Raw genomic sequence first — 19,878 nt, 5'->3', positions numbered from 1 at the left:
CTTGCTTCATCATCTCTGACCTCAGAGTCACTCAGAGTAGCCCATTGTGCAAAGAGGGTATCAAAGGAAAGAAAGTTTTGTCCTCGTGATCAGGGAAAGGTTCTTTTAGGCTAGTGTACATTCACTTGTCATTGTCTGATTTCTCAGTAAATGAAATAATCTTACATCGTGAAGCTATCATGGTCCTTCAGCCCCATCCCTGTTCTGCTGATGAGCATGTCAGCTCTTTTTGCAGCTGGGATCATTATTGCCTTAGCTTCAACCAGATGACGGTTCTTACTTTTTGATGATTGTGTGGAACACATAAATCAAATCCACACTCAGAAATATAAAAGGTAAAAAAAAAAAACCTTTCGAGAAAAATCCCTACATAAATGTTTATGGAAACATTATTCATAATCAATACAATTCAAAGGAATAAAAAATCTGCACACTTTTTTTATACCAGATTTTTATAAAATGACCAGACTTGAAGTAAGGAAGATTTACTCCAACCTGATGTATAGTCGTAGCATGTGATATTAGTCAACATTTAAAGAAATAAGTTATTAAGTTCAAAAACATGCATGAATATTAACTGCACGTTTATTCAGTATGAATAGCATATCAAAGGCTAAATTCCACATCATGGGAATTTCATTGTATTTTGGAAGAGGCGGGAATCTAGAGGGGGCAAGGAGGCCGGTGATTGACAGCAGGTGGAGGAAGGATGTGGGTGAGTGTGTGAGGCGACTGTATTTGTGGTGATGTCACTCTCCTACATGGCCCTGTAATGGCGGCCGCACCACACTGCTTTGTGGTCACATCTCAGTAAACTGTACCCCAGACCATAGCACCTTCATGCAGGCAGAGAATGTCTTCTGGGAGTCTGGGCTCCATGAGGGAGCTCACAGAGGAATATCATCCCATCCACTTCCCCAATGATGTGTGACCCTAGGTCCTTCAGCTACAACATGGGATAGTTTGAAAACTAAAGTTTGATTGTTTATAAACCTGTAAATTATAGCACACACCTGGGGCCACAGAGAGTGGTCATCGTAGAGACAGAACAAGCCTGTGGGAGTGTGGACAGAAGCTTAGCTGATAGAGAAGGAGCTGGTGTGAGAGACAGAGACAGAGAGAGACAGAGAGAGACGAGGCCTCAAGGACCCACCTTGGAGTCCATGGGGGCAGCATCCCTGATGTCTTTGTCCATCTGCTCCCTGTCCTGGGGATGGTCCTGACCCCGAGCCTACTCTGATCCTGGAGAAGCAGTGGAGCAGTGGGGACAGTTGGAGACGGTCCACAGTGAGGAGCCACAGCAGGGGGTTCTGAGCCATTTGGGGTCAGGTGGTGCAGCCTCCAGAAGGCTGAGTGTGACCTGGGTGTGGCCTGTCCTCTATGCATAAGTGGTGGGGACCACAGCACTGGAGGCAGAGGGCTCTGCTCTGGAATCCTCTACTCTCATCTCAGCCAGTGTGGACCAGGACTGGGGCAGCAGGAGACTGGGAGCCTGTCCCTGGGGTCCATGGGGGGTTGGCAGCCGGGAAGGCAGCCCCTGCCTGGCCTGGGCCCAGGTCCCACCTGTTGTCAGCCCCAGATCTCCTGAGCTCAGAGGGGTCCTCCCAGGCCCTTCCCATTACAGGCACCAGGAGAGGAACTGGGAGTGGGGAGCAGTGACCAAGATGATATTCTCCTCCCTCTGGGGGCTGAAAGGTTGAGAAACAGCCCCCAGCTCTGCCTCCCTATGGCTGGGATCCTGGGGATGTGCAGGTCAAGGTGGAGGTTGGGGTTCTTCTCCACCTCACTTCTCCATGACGCCCATGTACTGGGCACTGCAGCCTGACCTTGGACATTCAGTTCATGTTCCTCCATGACTCCTCGCCCCCCTGGATTGTGAAGGTCCTCAAACCCCCCAACACATGGTCACTGGCCTCCGCCCTCCTGGAACATTTTTATGGGGGAGAAGAGGGTCATGTGTCACGTCATAGACACCCGGCCCACCCCTCGGGACCTGGAGGAAAGGGGAGGACTAACATCCCCACACACTGCAGGGACACTGCAGGGAAGGCCCGCGGAGCCAGCCTGGACTGAGGGACGCTGTCTCCTGAACTCCTGCCCCCTGTCCTGCACCCAGAGAAGGGGTCCAAGGTACCATTCCAGGCTCCTGTTCCCCTACACGGATACATACACCCCAGGGCCTGCTCACCAGGGCTGCACACCTGCCTCAGGATGTGGGCACTGATCCTGATGCTCAAGGTCAGAGTCTCCCATTTCAGAGCTAGGAATTCAGTGTTTGTGCTCCTTCCCCAGATCTTCTACTCCTTCATGCACAGAGAAGCCTCTCCCTACCTGAGGCTCCCCTGCAGCGACAGCAGCACCCTCTTAGGGGCTCCTCATAGCAGAGAGCCCAGTTCACCCAGTCCTCTTCCCCCTTCTCTCCCCGCCTTCTTCTGGGACCACAGCCACCAGCATCTCCTCCTGCTGTGCTCCTGCTTCAGGTGCTCTGCCCTGACAACTGGGTATCTTCAGTCCTTCCCCGTTCTGTCCCCCTCCTATCCCCTGGGGCCACAGGTTCAACAGGTGGTGATGCTTCTGTTAAATCACTGCCTCCCATCTTGGGTTGAAGAACTTTATGCATTGTTTTAATATTTTAATATTTTCTTCGATGACTCTTTGTGCAGAACACCGCCACTCCTCTCTGGACAAAATAGGAAAGGCCCTCCTCTGAGGAGCTCCATAAATGTTACATGAGTTAGGATAGGCTCCGTCTTTTGCATGATTTATGTTTTGTAGACCTTCCCCCTCTCACAGGAGTGCTTATTTCAGTATGACTGTTCCATCCATGTGGGAAGCTCTCAAATCACAGACCCTGTATCCACGTTCTTTACTGCAGACCATGCAGGGTGCTCCACCCAGTCCTTCAGGTCACTGATGAGTGCTGGGGTCACAGCTCTGGATGTTACCTTCAGGACCCTGAAAGGGACATGTAATCAGCAAAGGGCACTGTGCATCCCCTGGGCACTCCAGGGGGACCCTCTCACCTGAGGGAGCCCCCCTGACCTCACAGCTGTGTGGAGGTGGAGCTACCCCCTGTGCCCCTGGTGAGACCCAGCAGCGTAGTGCCCTAAGGGCCTGGCAGAGTCTCCTGGGCAGGATCCTGAGGGGTTCCCACAGATGCTCCCTCCACCCTTCCAATGTCCACTCTGAGCAGTCCCTGCCTTCAGCATCCTCTGTCCCCTGTTTTTGTGAATAACTGATCAGATGGAGTCTGAGAGAGACTGGAAAGGGTGACAATTTGCGTAAAGAGCACTGTCATTTGCCTGGAGACTGTAGGGAGAATTAGACAAGTTTAACAGAGCGCAGCTCCATTCTTGGGACAGGGGATTTGTTAACATGGCCTGGACTCATCTCCTCCCCCGGTTCTTGTCTTTCTGCCCAGGTAGGGACATCATCTGTCTTCTGGGAGAGTTTCCCCGACATTATCATCCCCTGGAAACTCCCACCAAAAATGCCCCACCTCCTGGGAGTTTGTGTATCTACAGTTTCCCTGTCCCAGCCAGGGCTGGCCCAGCTGCCCCCCACCCACCTCTCTGCATCTCCAGGAACAACAGCCAGACTCACATGAACCATGAGCAGTGGCTTCATTGTTGGCGGTTGCTACATGTACTGGTTCCAACAGAAGCCAGGGAGCCCCCTCCCCCAGTATCTCCTGAGGTTCTACTCAGACTCAGATAAGCACCAGGGCTCAATGTCCCCAGCCCTGCTCTGGATCTGAAGACACCTCCACCGAAGCAGGGCCTCTGCTCATCTCTGGGCTGCAGCGTGAGGACAAGGCTGACTCTTACTGTACAATCTGGCACAGTGGTCCTGGTCACAGGGACACACACAGAGGAGGACGTGGGGCAACACCACAGCCTGCCTATGGCCTGGACTCTGTCTGTCTCCCAATTTAAGAGAACTTGAATACACACTAATTTTACTGGAAGTAGATTCTGGATCACAATATCCATCCTCCTAGTTTTCTATTTACACCTTTCTGAAGACACAGAAGAAATAAAAACTGAGAAGAAAGAGATACAGAAAGATTGTGAGTGATTGAAATTGAAAAATTAGCCTCAGTGTCCATCGAAAGATGAATGGATAAAGAAGATGTGGTCTATGTATACAATGGAATATTCCTCAGCCATTAGAAATGACAAATGCCCACCATTTGCCTCAACATGGAGGGACCTGGAGGGTATTATGCTGGGTGAAATAAGTCAGTTGGAGAAGGACAAACATTATATGGTCTCATTCATTTGGGGAATATAAAATAGCAAAAGGGATTATAGGGCACAGGAGAGAAAATGAGTGGGAAATATCAGAGAGGGAGACAGAACATGAGAGACTCCTAACTCTGGGAAACAAAACAGGGGTGTTGGAAAGGGAAGTGGGCGAGGGTTGGGGTGACTGGGTGATGGGCACTGAGGGGGGCACTTGACGGGATGAGCACTGGGTGTTATGGTATATGTTGGCAAATCGAACTCCAATAAAAAATATACAAATAAAAGAGAAATTAGATCCTGTTGTCATGGTGGTCCTTTTCTCTTCCCATTGAATGTCTACTTTTATAGTTTAATGTTCAGAACAAAGGGACCATCCCAGCAGTTTGAAAGTCCTACTCAGGGTGGACTCTCCCCTTCCAACTGTCAGAGCAGAAACCTCCTCTTCTCTCCCAGGCCTCTGCTCTCAGGACAGGCCAAGGCTCACTGCATACCAGGTATGAGGCACTTAGCTGTGGGGATGCTGAGTGAGAACCAGGCCCAAGAGGAATTCCTGGCCCATAGCTGTTGACTTGACCCTCAGTTGTGACATCAGGGTTGTGGTTAGGAATGGGGGATTTGGGGTCCTAAAATGTTGTAAAAACCCTGAACCTGCTCCAGGGACACTAGGTGAAGTAGTCCTGTGGATGTGACTTCCTATGGCTGGCACCACTCAGGACCATGGACATCCTCGGAGGGCCTGTTCCTGATCCCCCAGTGCCTCCTTGTGGCCTCCTCTTCTCCTGTACACAGTGGAGCTTTGCAATAGTCCTGGGTAGAGGAGGATGGCTTAGATGTGTAGGGAGGAGAAATTGGAGTATTTGCTGCAAATCCCTTTGCCTATGAAGCTGCTGTAAATCCTCAAATGTAGAATTCACTTTTTGTGGAGGGAAGAGCAGCAAAATGTGAGTTAATATAGGAGGAGCTCTCTGGTAGAAGCCCTGAGTTGTGAGCTAGCACAGCCCGACTTTCCTCCATGGACTTTGTCAGCTTGTCCTCCTTGACAAGATACTCACAGGGTCTCAGATAAGGAGGAATTGAGACAATTCTCTGGACCCAAGGGTCTTGTCTCTGAACCCCCACTCAGGAAGAAACTTATCTGGAGAGACTGAGCAGGGGGGTCTCTGCTGCACGATGATCTATCCTTCCACAGGAAACAGAAACATTCCAGTAATGGGCATTGACTGAGAGAAAATGGAACATTCCAGGAGACACAGACATTCACATAAAAGAGCCCAAGTCACCTCGCCACTCAATGTGGAGAAGATGAACAGGAAGAAACACCGTGATCCAGTTGAACATGCAGACTCCAAACATTCTTCCACACTCAGTTCTATCACCTCATTCCATGGAGTGTGACCTTGTGTCACTACTGTTATGTCCACAGGGGATACACTGACCATAACGCTGGTCACAGACACAGTCTCCTCTCTCTGAACCATCTCCACGGGAACTCGGACCAGATCCTGCAGGCTCTCCCCGACAACACCCCCTCTCTTCTCTTCTCCCCTCTGTTCCTCTGTCCTTTAGCTTTGGTCTCTTCCTCTGGCTCCTCAGGTATAAGCTATGTCTCCACCTCAGGATTTCATTGAAAACCAGAAATGATCTTGCTGTAGGTTCTAGTCTGAGGGGTCCAACTCTTGGAGGAAAATGATAAGAAAACGGAGTTGCAAGAAACCCCTCACATTCTCCTTCCTGCTCTAAGATCTAGGCTCCGTTTTTTTTGTTACCCAGCACTCCTAGTCAGTCTTAATATTTTTAGAGGTTTCTTTATTTTTATATATAGAGAGAGCATGCAGTGGGGAGCTGCGGGTGGGCAGGAGGAGGGAAGGAGGCTCAAGCGGACTCTGGGCTCAGTGCAGAGCTCTGTGCAGGGCTCGAGCTCACTATCCTGGGGTTAGGACATCAGCAGAAACATGAGTTGATGCTCAACAACCTGCACCTCCTAGATGCACCCCTTACTCCATTCTATTTAATATGAAAGTAAAATTATTACATTTCCAGAAAAGAATGTGTTTATCTACTTTTAGGTATTTGCACATCGGATGTAATGACTTTACCTACTTCAGAATTATCCGATGCCCTCACTCACGGGGAATCCTGGAGGAATCCATAGACAAAGGCTTGTCTCCATGTTTTAAGATGCCATTATTTTTCTTTTGATCCAGATTTTCATTCTGAAGAATTTTGTGGACCGCAGATCCACTACAGAAACATTTTCTACCATAGAAACAGTCCCAGGCTGTAGCTTTTTTTCACACACACAGACACAAAACTCTCAGCAGTATGATTTCTCACTCCTGGTATACACCAGGGGGAACTCAGGGGACTTTGGATGAGGCTGGGTTGTGGGGTAAGAAGGAGGAGGTTGGGTCTCATCCCTGCCCTGTGCTCCATGACATCTGGAAACCCTAGAGATGTAGGTGTAGTGTCTGCAGAGATAAGGAATGGACAGATTACTTGTCACTCAACAGATCCTAGACTCCTGATTCAGTAATTGTTAACACGTTTGCTCTCACCACAGTCTTCTTGGCTAACATAATCTTTTCAAGTCAGCCCCTGTGGCTCAGTGGTTTAGTGCTGCCTTCAGCCCAGGTTGGGACCCTGGAGACCCAGGATCCAGTGGGGCTGCCTGAATGGAGCCTGCTTCTCCCTCTGCCTGTCTGTCTATCTCTCTCTTTCTCTGTCTCTCTCTCTCATGAATAAATAAATAAAATCTTTTTAAAAATAACCTTTCAAATAAAAAAATCTTTGAGCTGCTCACCTCTAAATAAGCACTGGGTGTTATTCTGTATGTTGGTAAATTGAACACCAATAAAAATAAATTTATTATTAAAAAAATAAATGCAAGTTCAAGAACTTGGATATTTAGAAGAGCATTTCCATGGAGAACAATCCCTCAGCATGTTTCGAAGTCATTAGAGGGAGAAGGGTCACATTGCCTCATTCTTCATCTTGCGTTCCCTCTCTCTCTCTCTCTCTCTCTCTCTCTCACACACACACACACACACACACACACACACACGCAGAGTTATTTCCTCTGCCTGAGTGAATAGCATCCTGGATGCTACAGTTTCCAGGCTTCTCAATCCCTCCAGAGCCAACCTGTCCTCAGTCAGCGATTCTCAGAGCCTCAATCTCTGGAGCCAGAAGCTTCTTCAACAGGAAACACTGGTGACATCTAGTGTGCCTGGGGTCCTGTCACCAGGGTAGCCTGGATGTGCACAGAGCCCGTTTCTCTAGGTGAGGCTGATGCTCAGGATACCCAGGAGGAGTATCCATCCCCATGAGCAGCTCAGTCTCTGAGCATCTCTTGGAACCAGTCAGTGTCTGAGCCTGATCATTCCATTGATTCTGGGACCTCAGCCTCAGGACTTCTCCCACGGAGCTCCAGGCCCCTGAGGACATGGGATACCCCTCCCTGTGCTGTCTGCCTGGGCTGTCACTCCCTCAGTTACCCAACTGCCACCTCCAATCAGGCCGCACTCTGATGGAAAGTCTTCTGACCCATCCCAGGGCCACAGCACCTGTGAGCTCAGGGGCATCATTCCCCTCAGCACCAACTCTCCCCCATTCGCATGTGGGATGTTTGACAGAATCTTCTGAGTCCAGGGGGCCTTGGGCAGGAGAATCCCATGCCTGTAGTCATGGGGGGTCCACGACTAATGTTGTATCCTGAACATGCTGGACACAAGTTGCAGAGACTCGAGCTGTGCCCAACCCAGAGAGTGGTCTGTCTCCAAATCCCTTTATCCAAGAAGCTGTGTCTCTTTGGTAATTTTGTTCCCATGTCCTCAGTGCTGTGCAGAACTCAGGGGAAGATAACTCTGGAAATCAGAGAAGCCTCATGAGAGGAAAGTCCCAGCATCCTGCATAGCAGGGGCCATGTGTCTATGGGGTGTGTCACTGCTCTGGACTGGAACCTGAACTCTAAGAGGAATTTGTATAAGAGATACCACCTTCGCCCTGACTAGGAATGGTCAAGGGAGCTGTGACTAACTCTCTCTGAAGATTCTCAGTGGAGCATATAGTGAGCCCTGAAGTAATGTGAGCTGGCATACAGGGACCTGGCCTGACCCTAATGCAGGGAACAGTGGGCAAAGAGTTGGGGAAGCAGGAGACGTGGGCCCTGGCCACCTTGTCACACAGTGGTGCCTCGGGGTCTGGACACCAGGAGACGTTCTGGTTCCATTACTGAGGAGTATGGGTAATCAGAGTTGGACCTGCCACCTGGCACTGCTTGCGCCCTCTGCTGAGAGTTCACAGCTGGGACCTCCCCACCCTCTGGCCTTACACAGGCCCTCCCTTGCCCATGCCCTTGTCATCTCAGGCAGAGGGACCTGACCCAGGGGCAGGTGGGTGTCAAAAGCCAGGGTTTAAGTTGGATGGATGGGCCCTACCTCTCAGAGAAGAAGGAGAGGGGAAGAGAGAGATGAGAGGAGGCTCTGTTCAACTGTGGGACCACTGAAGGCAGGATCAGTGGTGACCTCCACCATGGCCTGGTCCCCTCTCCTCCTCACCGTCCTCACTCACTGCACAGGTGACTGGATGTGGGGCTGGGGGAAGGGCCCTGGGAGGACATGTGGAGTTCTGCTTCCTCCTCTTCTCTCCAGACCCCAACATAATCCTGTCTGTGTCTCTCCCCCTTGCAGTGTCCTGGGCCCAGGCTGTGCTGACTCAGCCGCCCTCAGTGTCTGCGGCCCTGGGGCAGAGCGTCACCATCTCCTGCACTGCAAGTAGCACCAACATCGGCAGTGGTTATGAGGGACAATGGTACCAGCAGCTCCCAGGAATGTCCCCTAAAACTATCATCTATGGTAATAGCAATTGACCCTCGGGGGTCCCGGATCGATTCTCTGGCTCCAAGTCAGGCAGCACAGCCACCCTGACCATCACTGGGCTCCAGGCAGAGGACGAGGCTGATTATTACTGCCAGTCATATGATAGAAGTCTCATTGGTCACTGAGACTGGGAGTGCTCTGGGCCTGGGAGGAAGTGAGACACAAACCTGCTTTCCCCCCAGAAATGAGTTTTGCTTTGTAGCACCCACTGTTTGGCCAGGTCAGCTTCCTCCTTTGTTTGGTGTAAACTGCAGTCTGTGGTCAACCTGACGGAGCTTTGGCTACAAAATGATCCTGATTCTCTCCAATCCAGCCCCTGCACCCTGTCCTTGGCTCGAACACATTCTATGGTTTTCTCGTATTGAGGAGAAATTCCTTGTTGTCAGGAGCATGATGCTCTGTTCACAATCTCTCGATGAAGAAAGAATGACAAGAAAATATAGATTAAATTAAATGTCCTTACAGCCTGCAGCCCACTGTTAGAGACCTGGCATATACGCAGAGAGTGAGTTGCTCAAGGAACTCATGGCTGCTTAGTGTCTTAATGTTTATCATTATTAAAGATTGAGAATAACCTCACCTTACCAGCAGCTAAATCATGAAGGTCCTGAAAGCCTTGCTTCCAAATTCCTTAGAGTTTTACACTATCCCCAACCTCCACTTATTAAAAAGCATATCATCAGTCCCTCCTCAAAATCACAGTGCAGATTTATGCCCATAGGACCTGTTACTCTTATAATAAAAACCACTTGTTACCAACCTTATATATCTCGAGAATTCGTTCTTGACCATTGGGATCGGCAGTCCTGTATCACTGTGACAAATCAGGACAGAACAGGAGACACAGAGTTCACCTGCGTCTGACTGAAGATGGAGCACTGTCCTTACAGTGTGCATTCACACCACCTACTGAACACCTAGTATGTGCCCCATGTGAGCCTAGAGATGTGGGACACAAGTGGACATGGGAGAGGCCCCATGATCAGGGAGCTGACAGTTTCTGGGGGAAGAGAGAGGACACACAATATGTATAATGAGGAAAGCTTGTCCCAGGATACTAAGTAGGGGTGAGCTTGGTGGGTTGGAGCTGGAACATTGGAGGTGTACCCAGGGAACCCCAGAATGTGATGTCCCACAATGACATCCCGGTCTGCACAGATCGTGATGGAGTAGGTCGTGAGCATGTGGGGGGGGGGTGTGGCAGGGGTGTGGACTCTGTCCCAGTCAGACTAGGAGTTCTGGAGAAGGGGATGATGATGAGGTAAGTCAGAGTCCTCATGACATAGAGGAAGCCGGGACTGGGATGAGAGTTGGAAGGAGGGGAATGAGGTGGGATTCTTGGGAAAAGGGTGGGGAGGGGCTCCACCAGCTAGGACAGTGTGAGGATCCATTTCTGATGCAGGATGACATCTACTTCATGTTTCCAGGATAGAGGATCAGCCCCTGATTCAGGGACTCTTGATCAGGAGTCCTAGCGATGCACATCTCTGATTACTCTTAACTGACCTCTCATGAAACTTCACCAGTGCCTGTTGCTGTGGAGTTAAGTATTTCCTGTGCTCTTCAGGTCCCTTGTTTTCATAAGAATCTAATTCTTTTTAAAGAATTAATAAAGAATTATTAAATCTAATTTGGGATCCCTGGGTGGCTCAGCGGTTTAGCGCCTGCCTTTGGCCCAGGGCGCGATCCTGGAGTCCCGGGATTGAGTCCCGCATAGGGCTCCCGGCATGGAGCCTGCTTCTCCCTCCTCCTGCCCCCCCCCCCTGTCTATCATAAATAAATAAAAATAAATCTTTAAAAAAAAGAATTATTAAATCTAATTTGGCATATTAACAGGAGAAAATAAAGTTTCATAGCCTACATAGTGGTTATTCACACAGATGTGGAGAATTCCAAAGACAGTCCAAAGGCACCATGACACATATGTGAGTGAAGGAGAGGGGCAGGGGTCCGATGACCAAAGAGGAGAATGTGCATTAGAGGGAAGGGGAGAGGAGTTGTTTGCAAAAGAGAGGTTGTCCTGCTGTGTAGATACATCTTTTAGGTAAAGAGGGACCCTGGTAATAGCTCTCTTCCTGATACAAGCTGGCAGTTTGGGGAGATTAAAAATTTTTCTAATCTACTGAGTTTCATTTCTTTAAAGTGAAACTAATGTTCATGCCAATGGGATCCAATCTGGGGCAGCCTATCTTTAGCCAGTTCCCTCCCTTCTCTGAAATTTCCCAAAGATACATGTGTTAAAACTTGTGCTAGCAGATTGTTCAGTTTTGTTGACCCTCTCCGGACAATAGGCCAGTTTATTTAAACCCATTTCAGGAGGGGTTGATGGAGGTGCATTCTCAAAGAAAGGCTTGTGGTTCAAGAAATCAGGTAGTAAACAAGAGGCATTTGTAGGGGGAAAAAAGGATGGTAAATGATCGGATGAAATTGTAGGCAGTTGCTGAGTTCTGAGGGCAACCAGTGGAGAAGATTTCTTGATGTCAAGCTCATGTCGTCTTCAGGTAGAGTGACAGAAGGCTGTGACAATCTGACAGACTTTCCTGGTTTGTAGTTCAAATGTGTCTGGTGATCTCTGACTGTCCCAGCGAACCACTGGCATGAAGACCACCTCTACATGAGCCGCTGTGGTGACTTCTCTGAAGGTTCTATCATTGGATTCACAGTTACCTTTCAGGACTTCAGGATACAGGGCGGTTTGAATGCACTTTCCAAATGTTGGAGAAAAATCAACATGTTAGTTTTCAGACTTGTAGCCAGAGATTTTAGGAAGCTAGAGAAAACCAGGATCAAGTTCAGGTTATAATGAACAGGAATCAACTCAAGTATTTACTTAGATGTGTCATTGAATTATATGTTTTCTCAATAACCACCCCGATTTCTACTAAATATAGTTGCAGCAAGCATGGCACTTGAACATATAGGCTCTTGTTAAAATGTGATTTGCTGCAACTTTTGTGAAAAACCTCTGGATGAAATGTTTAACAGCTCCTCCAGTATAGACGCCCAGCCAAAACTTGTGCCAAATCCTTGTCATCAGACTTACCCTCAACACGTATACACTTGGGTGCATTTTCTGTTCTTGAGGTACCTAAATATCCCAAGATTCCTGCACCTGCCAGTGCATGACATCCTGACTAGCCTGGTAAAGCTGTTGGAAACTCTGTAAGAAGGTGGTAGGACGATATTCACAAGGGGTTTTACTGGATCCATAAAGTCAATGCTACTTCCCTAAATCTGACTGGTCATATCTGATTATGTGTGTATAGATGTATACAGATGCATATGTCTCATTCAAATATGACATTCTACCCCTTGTTCATTTCCTAGAGTTAGGAGTCTCTCATATTTTGTCACCATCTCTAATTTATCCCACTCATTTTCTCTCCCTTTCCCCTAAGGGGTGGTAGAAGGGGAGATGGGGTGACTGGGTGCTGGGCACTGAGGGGGCACTTGACGGGATGAGCACTAGTTGGTATAGTATATGTTGGCAATTCAAACTCCAATAAAAATATATATTTATAAATATATTATAAATAAAAGAAAATTTATATATATAAAACCAGTATGACATTCTAGTCAACATCTTGGTAATATAACCAATGTTTCCAGTTATATCTTATAAAAAAAAACAGAATCTTAAAATCTTGTGCTAATAAATATATTGTCATAAAAGTATAAGAGTGCGCAATGACAGATTGTGAGTTTTGGAGGGATCAAGTATGGACAAAAGTTAAATAGTTTCTTTTCTTTTTATTATAAGATTTTGCATATTTATTCATGAGAGACAGAGAGAGAAAGACAGAAACAGAGACACAGAGAGGCAGAGACACAGGGAGATGGAGAAGCAGGCTCCATGCAGGGACCCGACTTGGGACTCCATCCTGGGTCTCCAGGATCATGCCCCAGGCTGCAGGCAGTGTTACCAGCTGAGCCACCCAGGGCTGCCCAAATAGTTTCTTTTGTTCAGGAGTGAAGCAGAGGTCACTGTCGCACAGGGGGAAGGTGCTGAGGACCTGCTCTCTGAGCCAGTGTAAACCAGAAAGGGTTTGGGCTCCTCATTTGGGGTAAGGAGTGCAGGGCCTGGCTTCCTTTGAGTCAGCACTGGCGGGTTCACCACTGATTTGTGTTCTCTGATGTGGTCAGGATCTCTCCTGGCCTGGTAGAGACTGTCAGTCCCCATTCTATTTATCTTGTTAAAATCTGCAGCTACTGATTGGTTTTGTGTTGCAAAATGAATGGCAGGCATTTTGGTATCTAACACTTGGGCAAACACAAGGCCTGAGCTTCATCTTCCCCTGTTCCTGGAGACTCCTTATGCTCCTGTTAGTCCTCCTTCTCCAGGTTCCTTCCCCAGCCTTCCAAGACCCTCTGATCCTCAGCAGAACACAATGGGAAATGGAGTTCAAAATGCTTCATGAACAGAATATGAAAGACTTGTAACTCTGGGAAACGAAATAGGGGTGGTGGAAGGGGAGGTGGGCCAGGGGTGGGGGTGAATGTGTGATGGGCACTGAGGGGGGCACTTGACGGATGAGCATTGGGTGTTATTCTATATGTTGGCAAATTGAACACCAATAAAAAATAAATTTATGAAAAAAAACAAAAACAAAAAGACAAAATGCTCCATGAGGATCACTTGTTCACAGAGTGTTGGGTTCATTTCTGATAAAGAGACATCCTTGGTCAGCTCACCCTGGACTACTGCAGACATGGTCCATGATTAACGAAGTGGAGAGCACCATTGTTACATTTGTCACATGGACTCTGAGATTCCCAGTGTCCTCATGGCTGGAGGAGTGACTGCTAGGATCCTCCAAAGAGACAAGGAGCAATGTCCCTGGGGAGGGAAGAAAATGTCACCCTGAGAGGTTAGAGTTGAGGTGATTTAGAGGCTGGGTCAGGAGTTGGAGAATGTATCCATATCCTCATACAGCTGTCAGGATTCTCAGCAAGGAACTTTGGGGTGGAGGTCACCAGGGTCATAGATTGTTGATTTGGAGAAAGATGTCTTCCTGCCAGTCTGTGTCCCAGGTCACCCTGCAGATATTTGTGTGTGTGAGGTCCCAGTATCTGTCCCTTTCAAGATCTCCCAGGTGACTTGCGGGTGACCCTGGGGCAGGGGGATAGAGGAAGCTGATTTGCATAAAGCACTTGCTTATTCTCATAGGTCTGAAGTCATGAAAAGGTCCAGGGACACCCTTCTCCAGCCAAAGAGCCTGTGGAGCCCACCTCCAGTGAGGGTCCCCACCATGGGCTGGACGGTGCTTCTTCTCGGGCTCCTTGCTTATGGCTCAGGTCAGGGAAATGGACTTTGCATTTGTTGGGGGCACAGAGAAGCAGGGATTCATGTGACTCTTGTCTCCCATAACAACACCTTTCTCTCTTTTTGGTTTTAGGAGTTGATTCTCAGATTGTGGTGACCCAGGAACCATCACTGTCAGTGTCTCCAGGAGGGACAGTCAAACTCACTTGTGGCCTCAGCTCTGGGTCAGTCACTACAAGTAACTACCCCAGCTGGTCCCAGCAGACCCCAGGGCAGGGTCCTTGCACGATTATCTATGACACAAACAGCCGCCCCTCTGGGGTCCCTGATCGATTCTCTGGATCCTTCTTTGGGAACAAAGCCGCCCTCACCATCACAGGAGCCCAGCCTGAGGACGAGCCTGACTACTACTGTGTTACAGAACATGGTAGTGGGAGCAGCTTCACTTACCCACAACATCTCAGATAAGGAGGAAGTGACACAAAAACCCCTGGGCCCTTGTCTCTGGTCCTCATCATTGAGAGGCTTCTGTGGAGCTTACAATCAGGTGTATGACACTGATGCTAAGCACAGTGACAGAGACAGATCAGGGGTGGGCCACAGTCCTGGAGCCATAGCTACCAACCTGGGACACAAGCACTAAGGTAGTGAATCCCTTTTCTGGTGACTGCAGTAGAGCATATTCCTCAGGGATGCTGGCACAAAATGGTGCCTCCTTGTAACACTTTCCTTTCTTTTTTTAAGTTATATTTTATTGGAGTTCAAATTGCCAACATATAACATAACACCCAGTGGTCTTCATGTCAAGTGACCCCCTCAGTGCCCATCACACATTCACCCTCACCCCCCGCCCTCCTCCCCTTCCACCACCCCTAGTTCATTTCCCAGAGTTAGGAGTCTTTATGTTCTGTCTCCCTTCCTTTTATTTCCCGCACATTTCTTCTCCCTTCCCCTCTATTCCCTTTCACTATTATTCATATTCCCCAAATGAGTGAGAACATACACTGTTTGTCCTTCTCCGATTGACTTACTTCACTCAGCATAAGACCCTCCGGTTCCACCCACGTCGAAGCAAATGGTGGGTATTTGTCATTTCTAATGGCTGAGGAATATTCCATTGTATACATAAACCACATCTTCTTTATCCATTCATCTTTCGATGGACACCGAGACTCCTTCCACAGTTTGGCTATTGTGGACATTGCTGCTAGAAACATCGGGGTGCAGGTGTCCCGGCTTTTCACCGCATCTGTATCTTTGGGGTAAATCCCCATAAGTGCAATTCCTGGGTGTAGCTCAGATCTATTTTTAACTCTTTGAGGTACCACCACACAGTTTTCCAGAGTGGCTGCACCAGTTCATATTCCCACCAACAGTGCAGGAGGGTTCCCCTTTCTCCACATCCTCTCCAACATTTGTGGTTTCCTGCCTTGTTAATTTTCCTCATTCTCACTGGTGTGAGGTGGTATCTCATAGTGGTTTTGATTTGTATTTCCCTGATGGCAAGTGAGGCCGAGCATTTTCTCATGTGCTTGTTGGCCTTGTCTATGTCTTCTTTGGTTATATTTCTCTTCATGTCTTTTGCCCATTTCATGTTAATATTGTTTGTTCCTTTGCTGTTGAGTTTACTAAGTTCTTTATAGATCTTGGAAACTAGCCCTTTATGTTATAGGTCATTTGCAAATATCTTCTCCCATTCTGTAGGGTGTCTTTTATTTTTGTTGACTGTTACTTTTGCTGCGCTGAAACTTTTTATCTTGATGAAATCCGAACAATTCATTTTTGCTTTTGTTTTACTTGCTTTCTTATATGTATCTTGTAAGAAGTTGCTGTGGCCAAGTCCAGAAAGCATGTTGCCTGTGTTATCCTTGAGGATTTTAATGGAATCTTGTCTCACTTTTAGATCTTTCATCCATTTTGAGTTTATCTTTGTGTGTGGTGTAACAGAATGGTCCAGTTTCATTCTTCTGCATGTGGAGGTCCAATTTTCCCAGCACCATTTATTGAAGAGACTTTTTTCCAGTGGATAGTCTTTCCTGCTTTGTCAAATATTAGTTGACCATAGAGTTGAGCGGCCATTTCTGGATTCTCTATTCTGTTCCTTTGAGCTATGTGTCTGTTTTTGTGCCAGGACCACACTGTCTTGACCACAGCTTTGAAGTGCAACCTGAAATCTGGCATTTGATGCCCCCAGGTTTGGTTTTCTTTTTTAAAAATTCCCCTGGCTATTTGTGGTCTTTTCTGATTCCACAAAAATCTTCAGATGATTTTTTCCATCTCTCTGAAGAGAATGAGTCCTTAATTTCTTTTTCTTCAGTCTCATTTTTAGTGTACAGAAATGCCATTGATTTCTGGGCATTGGTTTTGTATCCTTCCACATTGCCAAATTGCTGTATGAGTTTCACAATCTTGGGGTGGAATCATTTGGGTTTTTATGTACAGTATTATGTCATCTGCAAAGAGGGAGTGTTTGACATACTCTTTGCCAATTTAAGTGCTTTTATTTCTTTTTGTTGCCTGATTGCTGAGTCTAGGACTTCTAGTACTATCTTAAAGAGAAGTGGTGAGAGTGGACATCCCTGTCTTGTTCCTGATCTTAGCGGAAAGGCTCCCAGTGTTTCCCCATTGAGAATGATATGTGCTGTGGGCTTTTCATAGATGGCTTTTAAGATGTTGAGGAATGTTCCCTCTACCCTACACTCTGAAGAGTTTGGATCAGGAATGGATGCTGTATTTTGTCAAATGCTTTCTCTGCATCTTTTGAGAGGATAGTATGATATTTGATTTTTCTTTTGTTGATTTGATGTATCAGGTTTATTGTTTTACGAGTGTTGAACCAGCCTTGAATTCCCCGATTAAATACCACTTGGTTATGGTGAATAATCTTAATGTACTATTGGATCCTATTGGCGAATATCTTGTTGAGAATTTTTGCATCTGTTCATCAGGATATTGATGTATACTTCTTTTTTTGTGGGGTTTGTATGGTTTTGGAATTAAGGTGATGCTGGCATAATAGAACGAGTTTGGCAGTATCCCATCCCTTTCTATTCTTTCAAACATTTTTAGTAGAAACAGCATTATTTCTTCTTTAGACATTTGATAGAATTACCTTGGGTAGCCATCTGGCCCTGGACTTTTGTGTCTTGGGAGGTTTTTGATGACTGCTTCAATTTCCTGTCTGGTTATTGGCCTGTTCAGGTTTTCTATTTCTTCCTGTTATAGTTTTGGTAATTTGCATTTTTCCAGAAATGCGTACATTTCTTCTAGATTTCCTAATTTATTGGCAATAGCTGCTCATAATATGCTTTGAAAATCATTTGTATTTCTTTGGTATTGGTTGTGATCTCTCCTTTTTCATTCATAATTTTATTAATTAGAGTCATTTGCTCTTCTTTTAAATGAGGATGGTAATGGTTTATGTTTCTTATTAATTCTTTCAAAGAACCCACACCTCGTTTTGTTGATCTGTTCTACATTTCTTCTGGTCTCTACATCATTGAGTTTTGCTTTCTTCTTCTCTTCGTGTATGTTTTATTTACTGTTCTTGTCCAGTTTCTTTTTTTTTTCTTGTCCAGTTTCTTTAGGTGCGAGGTTATCTTGTGTATTTGTTTTTTTTTTTTTTTCAAAATGTTTGAGGGATCATTATATTTCCCTCTTAGGACTGCTATGCCATTTCCCAAAGATTTTGAATGGTTGTATCTTTATTTTCATAGGTTTCTCTTTTGAAGCTCCCTGTATCTTATGTCTTTTTGAGGAATACTTCCTAATAACATTGTGTATGTTTTTCTAAGGAAATAGGTCTATTTAAGCATTTTTGGACTTTTTTCTTCTTCTTAATAAAGTGTACTTGTTATTTATTATTAACCCATATTTATCATTCTTTATTTTTGTCCACATTTCATTACTTATTTCCATATTTTCATATCATACATTTTCATTTAAAAGTTTTCAACAGGTTTATCTTATTCTGTCATTGAAAAACATGACTGTGAAGCACTATTTTGATTTAAATACAGGTCATGATTGTGTGGACACCACAGGGCTCTGGGCCATTGCGACTGACAAGTTAGAAGGACTGATGCCCACTTTCATCACACGGGAGAAGGGCCTGCACCTGCTTCAGTAGGACTTGGAGCAGGACTCCACCCATTTGAGGCTCTCCTCTGCTGTGACTCTATAACTCCCTGGTGAAACTGGATGGCGGCATTTCTCAACCCACATGGAAACCTATGTCATTGCTTCCTTCTTTCTGTGACTAGAGCCATCACCAGTCCAGAATCATGTAGGGAACAGTCATGGGGAATGTGATTCCATATGTCATGAGTGACTCCTTTCCCAAGAGCAAAAGGAAAGAAGAAGCAAGAATCTGTCTGCAGATCTCATGGTGGTGTCCAGAAGGCTGCGCTGTCATATTTCCTTTATGGTTCAATGCCCAATTGTGACCTAAAACGCACATGAGAACACCACCTGCTACCCCAGTGTAGCTCAGAGAGCAGATCCTGCCCTCACTTACAGGACGTGGTGCCCACCATGGCACCCCTCCACAGTGTGGGATTCCAGAATTCCCACCTGTTTCTATTCTGCACACATGAGCTCCAGTAACTACAAAGTCAGCATGATTAAGGTCCTTGTTCAGGTGACCAAATGTCAGAGAGGGCAACTGAGGATAGGACCATTGTGATGAGAAGAATAACTGGGGGGTGTCCTGAGAGGAGTGCGAGGAGTTCCCTCAAACTGGAATATTAAGGTGAGTGGCAGATGACAAGTTATTCAGTTCACAAGGGCTTCTTGATGTGACAGTAGCCTGAGCTTTGAAAGGATCAATCTTCTCCCTGGTTTTCTGTTTCCATCTAGCCTCCTTATGCCCTCAGCCATTCACTCCAACACTTTCCACAGGTTCCTCAGATAGCTCTCCTTTGGAGGGTCAGAGGCTCTATGCTGAGAACCCGCAATGATCCAGGCAGAAGAGGTCCATTCCCTTTGCCTTAGATGGTCCTCCCTCACTCTGCACTTTTTGCTTAATCTCCTCTCCTCTCCTGGACATCTTGTAACTTTTGACTTCCTATCCCTTTGTTATTGATTTGGTTCTCCAAACACGAATCACCTCCATTTTCAGAGTACAGGACAAAAATTTCCCCTTCATTTGGGATTCCATGAAAAACGCCTCTCTCATTCTTCAACAGGCCCAGAGGGGCAGTTCCCTGAACCAGATTTTCTATGACAGAGTTTCATAATTCTGTCTCCAACTTCTCCTTCTTTTTTTTAATAAATTAATTTTTATTGGTGTTCAATTTACCAACATACAGAATAACACCCAGTGCTCATCCCGTCAAGTGCCCCCCTCAGTGCCCATCACCCATTCACCCCCACCCCCGCCCTCCTCCCCCTCCACCACCCCTAGTTCATTTCCCAGAGTTAGAAGTCTTTATGTTCTGTCTCCCTTTCTGATATTTCCCACACATTTCTTCTCCCTTCCCTTATATTCCCT

The 19,878-nt window shown here is 46.7% G+C and overlaps 1 pseudogene; it reads left to right on the top strand.

Moving 5' to 3' along the window:
* Positions 1 to 8,777: 8,777 nt before the first annotated feature.
* On the top strand, positions 8,778 to 9,249 carry LOC129507683 (immunoglobulin lambda variable 1-40-like; annotated as a pseudogene).
* Positions 9,250 to 19,878: the final 10,629 nt, after the last annotated feature.

The sequence above is a fragment of the Nyctereutes procyonoides genome, unplaced genomic scaffold (genome assembly GCF_905146905.1).
Source record: "Nyctereutes procyonoides isolate TBG_1078 unplaced genomic scaffold, NYPRO_anot_genome, whole genome shotgun sequence".
Lineage (NCBI taxonomy): Eukaryota > Metazoa > Chordata > Mammalia > Carnivora > Canidae > Nyctereutes > Nyctereutes procyonoides.
Note: the sequence above shows the minus strand (reverse complement) of the source record. Positions and strands in the feature narration are given on the sequence as shown.